This window comes from Eretmochelys imbricata, chromosome 15 (assembly GCF_965152235.1).
Source record: "Eretmochelys imbricata isolate rEreImb1 chromosome 15, rEreImb1.hap1, whole genome shotgun sequence".
Classification (NCBI taxonomy): domain Eukaryota; kingdom Metazoa; phylum Chordata; order Testudines; family Cheloniidae; genus Eretmochelys; species Eretmochelys imbricata.
The window spans coordinates 2,650,579-2,662,383 of NC_135586.1; positions in this window are offsets into that span (position 1 = coordinate 2,650,579).

An 11,805-nucleotide genomic window follows, 5' to 3' on the forward strand; every position below is an offset into this window, starting at 1 on the left:
TGGGGAATCACCCAGGTTTAAAATGACAGGGCCAGGTTGGTAGCAGGACTGCACACTTCCACCTCTCTGCCCACTCACTCGCCCCACTCCTGGCCTGCAGTTTGCATGGGGACTGCGCTTGCCATCACACCAGCATTTTGCCTGGGTGCTGGCAGCCAGCAGAGAGATTGAGACATGCTGGCACTGTACTGATTACCCTTGAAGGGATTAACAAAATCCCAAATGCCACCCCAGCCTGGAACAGCAGAACACTCATTAGCTCTTCCCATCCCCTCTTGGGTTTCACTGGGCACTGCCTAACTCCATGCCACTTCATCTCACTTTCCCCCCAGGGATCTCAAGCTGCTTTATAAACTCTAAAAAAGCCCCACAGCCCCTCTGTGCAGTATCAATATCCTGGATTTATCCGATGGGGAAACTGAGGCACAGGACGAGGCCATGACTTACCCAAGGTCACCCGCCAGAGCTGGGAACAGAACCCAGGTCCCCAGCTCAGACCTTATTCAAAAACTATCCTCTCTGCAAGAAAAAGGGGCCAGTTTCTGCCCTTGGTTACACTGGAGTCATCCCAGCAAAGCTCTTCCTGCGTTAACAAGGAGTTGCTGAGGACAGAATTTGGTCCAGAAGGGAGGAAGCCCACGTCTGTTTACTAAAGAATACGGCTACGCAGCCAGTGATCACATGGGCACCAAAAGCTTTGGGGGGGCGATAAGCTCGCTCGCCAGTGATGACACAGATGGAATGTGCAGCCTTAAGGACCTAGTTGGAGATCAAGCCGGATGGCTCTCGATCAGCTGAGATTGGCCATGATGATGATGGAGGAAGTTCAGGGATGTATGTACGAGGGAGTGGGAGGGTTATTACCCTTGGTGTGCACCGTCCCAGTGTTTCCGCAGCTCTCTCACAGCCATACGCTCTGCCTCTGCACCTGATACTCATAAATCCACCAGAAGAATAGCTCCTCTGCCCACCTCCACATTCCCACTCTGCCATCTGCCGCGTGTTGGAGCTGAGTGATGACAGGTGGACTCTGCCGGTCTGATTCAGTGCCAGCTTACCCCGCTGTAAGTGAGAAGTAACTACGGGCGTCCATGGAGTCACGCTGGAGTGCAGCGGGCCAGGGGAGAGAATCAGCCCTGCGTCTCAATGTAATTTTTATCTCTTGAATTCTTCCTGCCCCTACATCAGGTCTGCAAAACTGGGGGGATGTTATAAGAGTGTGTGCTGGGAATGGAAGCTCGGTAAATAGGCAGCTTCTACAAGTATCCTCTCAACAGTCTGATCGAAAGTCCATTGGAGTCAATAGAAAGGCTCCCACTGGCTCCAGTGGGCCCCAAATTAATACAGGGCCAAGGGTCACGGTGGCAAATTACACCAGTGGTCAGAAACCCAACTCTGCCAGGGACAGATCAGCCCAACAGAAGTTCATATCAATCTTGTCTGCAATGCAAACCCTGATTAAGGAACCTCCTGCCAAGCCTTGAGGAGACCTTAATAAATACTAGAAGAGCTGAACAAACTCCTACCCCTCTGTCCCATAGATTTCACTGTCACTGCTGATTGCTAAAGGGACAGATCGTCCCCTCCCATGGGGGCAGGAAACCTTGAGAAGCTAAGCTGGTAGAATTTCTCCTCAAGGAAGAAGGATAGAGGGGCTGTGAAGGCTGCAAGGGGTGTAGCGGGCAACCCCAAGTCTCTTCTCTGCTGCTGTGACCCAGAACAGACTTCAAGAGACCATGCCTGGAGCCCCCAGGCATCACCATCTGTGTTGGTCATTCTGGGAGCCAGAGAGAACCAGAGGGTTTGTGCGTCTAGCAGCCTTAACAAGCTTCCTCCCTCCCCTTCGTATTTGTAACAGCTGAGTCCATCGTGTCTTCCCTATCCCAAGGGGCATTTGGGATGCAACTCTCCCATCCCCACACATCACCAGAATCCATGGGGATGGGTCCTGCTGAAAGGCTTGCCTTCTTTTGCTGTCAGGGTCCTGTCCCACCCTGACAGCATGGCTCCACTGAGAGTCCCTCCCTACAACCTCAGCTGCAGTCTGATGGCAGGGATCAGGCTCACATATATTTTTGCCTCTGTAGTACTCCTCCAACTATTGAATTAGGCTTGGCCCCTTGTACTACAGTGTGTAGATCTGTGAACTGGCAACCCCCTGGGTTTCTGTGTCCTGCACTTTTAAATTGCTAAGAACTCTGTCTTTGGAGACAGCAGTCGTGTTGCTGTGAGAGATGCACACACTGTGCTCTCTCTACCTAGAGAAGGTATTTAGACTCAAAACACATAGCTGTTCTTTGTGTATGCCTGGACTAAACGCACTTAACTTATTTGTCTCCCTACTGAATTCCTGGAAGACAGCCGTGGATGAGTTTTCATTGTCGGTCAGTAGCCCAGCCCAGTGATTTCCCAATACATTTGGCACATTCCAGCTCACTACCATGATAATACAGCACCTTAGATTGGTATGCCACTGTATAACTACAGCTATCCGGATATGAAGAGATTATAACTATTTACACACAGGTTTCAGAGTAGCAGCCGTGTTAGTCTGTATTCGCAAGAAGAACAGGAGGACTTGTGGCACCTTAGAGACAAACACATTTATTTGAGCATAAGCTTTCGTGAGCTACAGGTCACTTCATCGGATGCAAGCTGTAGCTCACGAAAGCTTATGCTCAAATAAATTTGTTAGACTCTAAGGTGCCACAAGTCCTCCTTTTCTATTTACACACAGATCTCTTGCATCAGCAATGATGCAGAACAAAACAGAGCAAAGTCTACAAATGGGCAGCAGGTGCCATGTGAGAAACTGACAAATCTTTCTTTCAAAATCAACTCTTCCAGATTGCATTTTATGCTCATTGCAATTCGCACTGTAATTAATTATGACTAAGGACCCAAGCATGAAACAGGATGTTTGTTTCTTAGTTCCTTTCCTCCTGCTTTATATTCCTTTCCTAAAGTCAGAGAGCCAAATTCAGAGATGAATCTAACCTGGGGTCATTTAGGCTCTGATTCTCAAAGATATTTAGGTGAAATCAATGGGAGTTAGGCACTTAAATACCTTTAAAAATTTGGACCTTACCGTTCCTGTCAGCCCCAATCCCCAGCATACAGCTCACATCTCTAGGTTGCTGTAATGGACCCAGCACAGTCTACTTGTGCTGACAGTCATCCCTACTGCAGTTACAGGGATGCCAGCCACTGGAACTCTAGTTAATAAAAAAGAAAGTTAATTGTTTCATTGCACTGGATCTCCCCCCTGCCAATTTTTGTGGCTTTGTAAATCACATTTTCTGTTTTAAGCAAGTTTTGTATTTCCCCATTTTCTAGATGAAGGACACAGACGTGAGATGAAATCACCAACAGCAGAACAGTCCAGGGCATTCCATGCAAAGGCCCAGATTCTCAAAAGTGGCTACCAATCCCAGGCCCCTTCTTTGGCAGTTAGGAGCCTAAATACCTCTGTGGATCTAGACCTGAGCTCCAGCAACTGCAGCAGGAATCCACAGACGCTCCGGATGCCCAGAACGTCTGACAAATCAGGCTCCGATTGAACCAGGTTGAGCACCCCAAACCTGCGGCCTTTTGTAAGCACGCCAGGCGACCAAAGTGAAATAAAGGCAGGTTTCCAGTGGAAAGTGTCTTTAACTGAGACAATCCAGTCATGAGAAGGCACTGGATGATCAACGCAGATAAAGATTTGTGCGTGCAAGTATGCCATGTGATACAGAACAGGGGATGAGGATTCCTTAACATGTCACAATGTATAAGCAGGATGGGTTCTAAATCAAACAAACGTTCTCCAGGTGTAGAAATAGTCTTTAAAAGCAATCAGCGAACAGCACTCTGCATTTTTAAGATGGGCTAGGGATGCAGCCATAGACCTGCGATGAGTCGAGAACAGGGCTCGCCCTGGTCCATAACTGGGGCTTCTATGCCTATGGTAATATTACTGCTACTAGAGATTAATAATAAATACCAAAGTCAGCAGTGCGCCAGGCTTGTTAGTTTGTCCCAGTGATTTATGGGAGGAAGGCCAGCCCACTGCTTAAGACACTAGGCTGAGAATCATAGAACCGTAGAATATCAGGGTTGGAAGAGACCTCAGGAGGTCATCTAGTCCAACCCCCTGCTGAAAGCAGGACCAACACCAACTAAATCATCCCCGCCAGGGCTTTGTCAAGCTGGTCCTTAAAAACCTCTAAGGAAGGAGATTCCACCACCTCCCTAGGTAACCCATGTTAGGATATAGATATTCAGGCCTGTCTGCAAAGGCCTGTACTTTAAGAATTTAGGTGTATTCTTATCACTTGGCTAGTTCTAGAGGTATAAAAGAAAGAATCAAAATCACTGTCTGCTGGTGTAAGGGCCTTCTCTTACTGTGACAGTCTGAGGCCCTGTTCTTAGGCTCAGGCCTTTGGCTAAGCAGCAGAGGCAGCCATAAGCTGGGAAGCGACCGGTCACCTCCTCACATTCCAACCTAGTGTTGGGGACACTGGGGCCTGGCCACTAGGTAACTCGAGGGGATGGAAGACCACGAGTGTCGATGAAGCCCCCTTGCACTAGGCCCAGGTGTCCTTGGCCCCCCTCCTGCCTGAAGGCACTCGCAGCAGCTCTGCATACTAGGCCCAAGTGTCCTTGCCCCCCCGCCTGGAGGCAAACACAGCAGTTATACTAAAAATCTGCAACAATATGTTGCAGAGTCAAATTGCCTAAAACTAAGCAAAGCCAAACAAAAAAAATATAAAAAAACAATGCTAAATAAAGCAGCTTTATATATAGTTTAACAAATAATACAAAAAAACAAAAAACTAGCTGGGAACTAAATTGGCTAGCTATATAAATACTTGGGGCAGCTTGCTATTAAATAAGTATACTAAAAAAAAAAATGTATAAAAAGCCTGTGTAACTTCCTGCTCTGTGTACAGGATTTGAAATTCAAATCTCCCTGCACCTTTTTGAAGCTTCAAATAAACTTTTCTGCTTCTCCACCCCGTTGTAATTATTGGGTGTAGCACACCGGGTAACGAACCAACTTCAGCTGTTGTTTAGCCTCTTGGCACTGGGTGCCAGCAACAGCTTTTGGCATCCCTGGGTGGGCAACGAGGCTTCAATTTAGCCTTGCCCGGACCCCTCCTGGAGGTCGAGGATTGCGGTGAGAACCGATGCCCAGCGCGCACCGGTGAGTTCATTGGGAGCCTCGAAGGAAACGCGATTTAATCGACCCCGGAGGGCACAACAGTGCAATGCACTCATATAATAAAAAAGCAGTTATAAACAGCGGTAAAGAACCGGTCCCTTAAACATGGGAAAAAAGCAGCTGCAAGCCACGGTGAAGAACCGGTCCCTTAAATAAAGTAGGAAACCTTTTAAAATCCGAATTGTATGCTCTGTTAGAACCTGGGGACGCCCAGAGTTACCCTGTAGGTATGGGACAGGGACAGAGCTCAGGGGTTAGGGCACGCTGTACGCCCCTAAAGTGCATTCTAGCAAACTAAAAGGTATTTAGTGCAAATCCAATAACTGAAAGCCAATTAAAATAATTCTGTACAGTTAACTGGCCTCAATATCAACTAAAAAACCAAAAATAGTAGCCACCAAAAAGGTCAATTAATTACAACACAATCCTCCAATTAGTTTTGTTTTGTCAATAAATGGGTAAATAAAATAAATATTTGTATGCACAAGTGTTTATAACTTTAAAAAATAAAATAAAGCTATAATTCTGCAAAGTTATAATTTAACTCCAACTAGTTCGGTAGTAGCTAATGTTAGTCCCCAGACCCCCACCCCCACTGTAATGGCAGAGCCGGTGTCCCCTTCGGCCCCCACACCCCCACCGTATAAGGATAAAATGCCTCAGGTTACAAAAATTGCCCCCTCGGTGGGACTCTATCCTTTGCTTACCGAAACTGTTGTGGCTTGCCCAGGGGCAGAGAGACGTCAGGCTACCACTATGCAAGTTTACACCCATGTGCCATTCAATCCAATAAACTTAGCAGCTTTTAAAACACAGGCTAAAAAATTCTCAACAAACGCAAGCAGGTTTATTTCAGTCTTTAAGGGGTGCCTCAGTAGTCACAAGCCAATTAAAATAACTGTAATATCCTCCTAAGAACCCTGTTGTCTGAGGTGGAGAGGGATCAGGTTACAGCTAAGGCAAGGGGAGCGTCAGCGTTCAAGCGAAAAAAAAAAAAAAGAAAGGAATCTATCTGTCAAGTTCCTCTCCAAATAATTGTAAGCGGCTCAGGGCATTTCTGGGTATGGCAGGCTTTTGCAGAATATGGATCCCAGAGTTTGGACTGTGGGCTAAACCCCTGTACGACTGTGTAAAAGGACAGCTTTCAGAGTAACAGCCGTGTTTTTTGTGGGGGGGGGGGGAGGGGGGCGGAGGGTGAAAAAACCTGGATTTGTGCTGGAAATGGCCCAATTTAATAATCACTTTAGATAAGCTATTACCAGCAGGACAGTGGGGTGGGAGGGGGTATTGTTTCATGGTCTCTGTGTGTATATAATGTCTACTGCAGTTTCCACGGTATGCATCCGATGAAGTGAGCTGTAGCTCACGAAAGCTCATGCTCAAATAAATTGGTTAGTTTCTAAGGTGCCACAAGTACTCCTTTTCTTTTTGTGTAAAAGGAGGGGATCATGACCCCTTCTATTGGACCCCAGAGGCTGATAGGGCATTTAAAATCCTGAAAAAAAAATTGATGGAAGCCCCAGCTCTGGACCTGCCGGATCTCTCTAAGCCGTTTCAGTTGTATGTACATGAACGAAGGGGGGTGGCCCTAGGAGTGCTCATACAGCTGTTAGGAGCATGGAGACGTCCCGTGGCTTATTTTTCTAAGCAATTGGATCAGGTTGCAAAGGGTTGGCCGGCATGTTTACGGGCGGTTGCAGCTACTGCCCTAGTGCTTAAGGAAGCGGAAAAGCTAACATTGGGAGGGGTTATGCAAATCTATACTCCCCATACGGTCCGAGCCTTATTGGATGCAAAGGGAGGGCTTTGGCTCACCCAGGCTCGGATTGCTCGGTACCAGGCTAAGCTGTTAGAGAACTCTGAAGTCACCCTACAGCCTTGCCCCTCCCTTAACCCAGCCACTCTCTTGCCAGAAACAGAGGAACAGAAACATGACTGTTCAGAAATCATAAATGTCCAGTACTCCAGCCGTCCGGATTTAAAGGATGTACCCCTCCCAAATGCAAATTATGAGTGGTACACTGATGGTAGCAGTACTGTAATAGATGGGCAAAGGAGGGCAGGTTATGCTGTTGTGACCCTCCATGACACTGTGGAAGCTGAAGGTTTGCCTGCTGGGACCTGTGCCCAGCTTGCCGAACTAATAGCCCTGACCCGTGCACTTAAACTGTCAAAAGGAAAGCGGGTCAACATTTTTACTGATTCAAAGTATGCTTTTGGTGTGCTGCATGCTCATGCTGGCCTATGGAAGCAAAGGGGAATGCTGACAGCCCAAGGCTCCCCAGTCAAGTATGGGCCCCAAATCCTCCGGCTCCTAGAAGCCGTACAACTCCCCTCGGAAGTGGTGGTGGTACATTGTAAAGCCCATCAAAGGGAGGATCAAGATGTGGCCAGAGGTAACGCCCGGGCAGATAGAGAGGCTAAGCATGCTGCCACCCTGCCATCCCCTCAGACTGAGAACGCCCATATAAATGCCCTTATCCCATCAGTAGGGGAGCTTCCAACCCCTCAGTATTCTGGGGAGGAGAGACAGCTAACTGACAAACTCAGTCTCCGGGAAAAGGAGGGATGGCTCCATTCCCCAGAAGGAAAGGTCCTCTTACCAAAGGGCCCAATCCGGCCAGTGCTTCAGAAACTGCATCAAACCACTCATGCTGGCAGGGAAGCACTTATCCAACTAATGGGAAAATATTTTATCACTTCCGGACTCCGACCCCTGGCTGCCCAGGTACAAGCGGACTGCTTAGTCTGCCAAAAGAATAACCCCCGACAGGGACATCCTGTGCCACCAGCTGCCCTAGAACCCACTCCGGGCCCTGGACAAGTGTGGCAAATCGACTTTACTGAGTTTCCCCGGACCCAAGGGTTCAAACATCTCCTTGTTATAGTGGATCGGTTCAGCGGATGGCCAGAAGCCTTCCCATGCTGTAACTGTACTGCCAGAACAGTGGCCCTCAAGTTTGTTAAGGAGATCGTTCCTCGCTTTGGACTCCCCCTGTGGATGGAATCTGACAACGGGACACACTTCACGTCAAAAATCATTCAAAGCATCTCACATGCCTTACAGGTCCCCTGGAAACTCCATACGCCCTGGAGACCGCAAGCCAGTGGTGTAGTGGAGCGTACCAATCAGACCCTTAAACGGCATCTCTCAAAAGTGTGCCAAGAAGCCTCACTGCGATGGCCTGATGCTTTGCCCCTCATCCTACTCTGTATCCGCGTTCTCCCAAAGGGTAGATTAGGGCTCAGTCCCTTTGAAATTATGTTTGAAAGGGCATGGCCTATGAATGGCACCCCGGTTCTGTCAGGGGAATGGGAGTTGGGTAATGGTTTTTTGTCACAGTATATGTGTTCCCTGTCTGCTGTTCTCTTGTCTCTTCACAGGTATACCAAGGATTCCCAGCCTCTCCCCTTGGACTCTCCCGTCCCCTCCTTACAGCCTGGTGACTCTGTGCTTGTTCGCACCTGGAAAGACGAGCCTCTCCAGGAAAAGTGGAAAGGACCCTATACTGTCCTGCTGATCTCCCATACAGCAGCAAAAATTAAGGAACACAAGAACTGAATCCATCACTCTCGTCTAAAGGCAGTACCCGCCCCCTCGTCAGCAGAACAGTGGACCGTCCAACCTGCTGACTCCTCATCTAGTGACAATCTCGGGCTAAAGCTACTGTTTAAAAGACACAAATAGCGGGCACCTTAATGCTAAAATGGGCACACCCAGGTACTGGAGACCCTGTGTTAAAAAAACTCTGGTGGTAATTAATTGGGTAACATTGTTATTCGTTGTATTGGTATTTCCAAATTGTGCATATTGGGAGCATAACTCTTTTGTTTCGCTTGCGCACCATGTTGCTAATTTAACAAACCAGACTAATTGCTGGGTATGTGCTCCAATTCCACTGTCCCCCCAAAACGGGAATGCCTCTTGACGTGCTGCCCGTGACCTTAGCAGAATTAGCCGCCACCAAAAAGCAAAAAAAACCGGACTCGCCATTCTGGAATAAAACCTCTTTACAGCAAGCCACCTATCAGGACCAGGAGTATTCAGTTGCAGTACTCACTGAGGAAGTGTTATGTTTACCTAAAACCAATCTAATCCCTATGGGCGTCCTGTGGGAAAAAGCTCCTGTGTTATTACACAGTGGGCTGATGGGTACTAAATAAAAACCAAAAGGGGAGGCCAGCAGTGTGGGTGTAATGGTTCCTCCCCTTTTAGGGAAACTCTTACAAATACTCTTACCACAAAAAAAAGTTTGGAAATATAACTTGCCGTCCAGTTAATATCTCCAATGTAGCAAGCCAATGGTGGGTTTATAGTGGTCCCTATGGCGAGTGTAATTTAAACAGCACAATTAAAAATGCCCCCACTTGTACCCAATCAAAAAAAAAAATAAGATGCCCCCGTAGGGGCATAAAAATTGTTTAAAAAAACAGCCAAAGCAGCCTTAAATATCCCAGAAATCCCCTTAAAAACAGTCCTTACTGGGCCCTTCAGGGTCACTATTTTATATGTGGCCAAAAGGCTTACAAGGTGCTGCCAGCCAACTGGACAGGTAGCTGTTATATAGCTCATGAAGTTCCTCATCTTTCCATAACTGCCACACTGTCCAAAGGAAAAATTAGAAATGCCCGAAACACCTCTGTTAAGTCACAAAAAAAAACCCTACGGCGACTAACTACAGCATTGAAGGGCAATATGAAGAATCCCCTCACAACCAAAAAGCTTGTAGGGTGCTCTGTACTGGGAATAGCGCCACTGTTTACCGGGCCAGCCATGGCATGCATAGGCCGCTATACTATAAGGCTGCAAATGGTACTTGAGAAAGTGGCCTTAGGGTTAGAGGACTCGGTTAGTAATTTAGGGTCAGCAGTAAAAACATTAAATAAAAAGGTACAGCAGCTCAGGACGTTTTCCCTCCAAAACAGGCTGGCTTTGGACTATCTCTTGGCATCCCAAGAAGGGGTTTGTGCCCTTGTCGGGCCCCAATGTTGTGTATATGTAAATAATAGCAGTTATGAAATCTATAAAAAGGTGGTACAGGCTGAGGCCCATGCCCGAGCCGGAGCACAGGTTGCCTATACTGCCCCCGAGAGCGATTGGTTGCAAACCTTGTTTTCAGGCTGGGGTTTGTCGTCTTGGCTTGGTGGTTTATTTAGCCTGCTATTAAAAATTCTCTTTCCTGTATTGCTTGTATTACTGGTATTATGCTGTGCAGTATCATGTGTTAGGGCCCTTTTGCAAAAGTTAATAAGTCATTCTCTTCAGGGCTATCACAAAGTGCTTATGCAAAGTCCTATTGTAAAAAAATAAATAGCCCAAGTAAAAAAACTCAAAGCCAAGGTTGTTGAGTGTTCTCAAAGGGGGGAGTTGTTGGGGACACTGGGGCATGGCCACTAGCTAACTCGAGAGGATAAAAAACCACAAGTGTCAATAAAGCCCCCTTGCACTAGGCACAGGTGTCCTTGGCCCCCCTCCCGCCTGAAGGCACTCGCAGCAGTTCTGCGTACTAGGCCCAAGTGTCCTTGCCCCCCCCGGCCTGGAGGCATACACAGCAGTTATACTAAAAATCTTCAACAATATGTTGCAGAGTCAAATTGCCTAAAACTAAGCAAAGCCAAACAAAAAAAATATAAAAAAAACAATGCTAAATAAAGCAGCTTTATATATAGTTTAACAAATAATACAAAAAAACAAAAAACTAGCTGGGAACTAAATTGGCTAGCTATATAAAATTCTTGGGGCAGCTTGCTATTAAATAAGTATACTAAAAAAAAAACGTATAAAAAGCCTGTGTAACTTCCTGCTCTGTGTACAGGATTTGAAATTCAAATCTCCCTGCACCTTTTTGAAGCTTCAAATAAACTTTTTCTGCTTCTCCACCCCGTTGTAATTATTGGGTGTAGCACACCGGGTAACGAACCAACTTCAGCTGTTGTTTAGCCTCTTGGCACTGGGTGCCGGCAACACTAGTCACATTGAAATAAGGTGCTATTGGGCTGTTAGGCACTATCAGGACAGGATTGTATTCCTGTCACCTCCAGAGAAAGGGAAGTGCCTAGAAAATGTAAAAGGAAACTTAGTTTGGTAGCATCCTGTCTGGCAAGAACTTACTTATCAATAGCTGGGATGTGAAATCCTCACTTCTGTATTGTTTTGTCATTATAGTTCCCACTTTGCTATTGTTTGTCTGTATAATCTCTGTCTGGTTCTGTGATTGTTCCTGTCTGCTGTATAATTAATTTTGCTGGGTGTAAACTAATTAAGGTGGTGGGATATAATTGGGTACATAATCATGTTACAATATGTTAGGATTGGTTAGTTAAATTTCAGGAAAATGATTGGTTAAGGTATAGCTAAGCAGAACTCAAGTTTTACTATATAATCTGCAGTCAATGAGGAAGTGAGTGGGTGGGGGTGGACATGTGGGTGGGGGAGATGGGAACAATGAATGGGGGTAAGAAAATTGGAATCATGTTTTGCTAAAGGGGGAAATGGGAACAGGGAATGGGAGTAAGGAAGTTGGAATCATGTTTGGCTAAGGGTAGGAATGGGAACAGGGACACAGGTGTAAGGCTCTGTGGTGTCAGAGCTGGGAAGG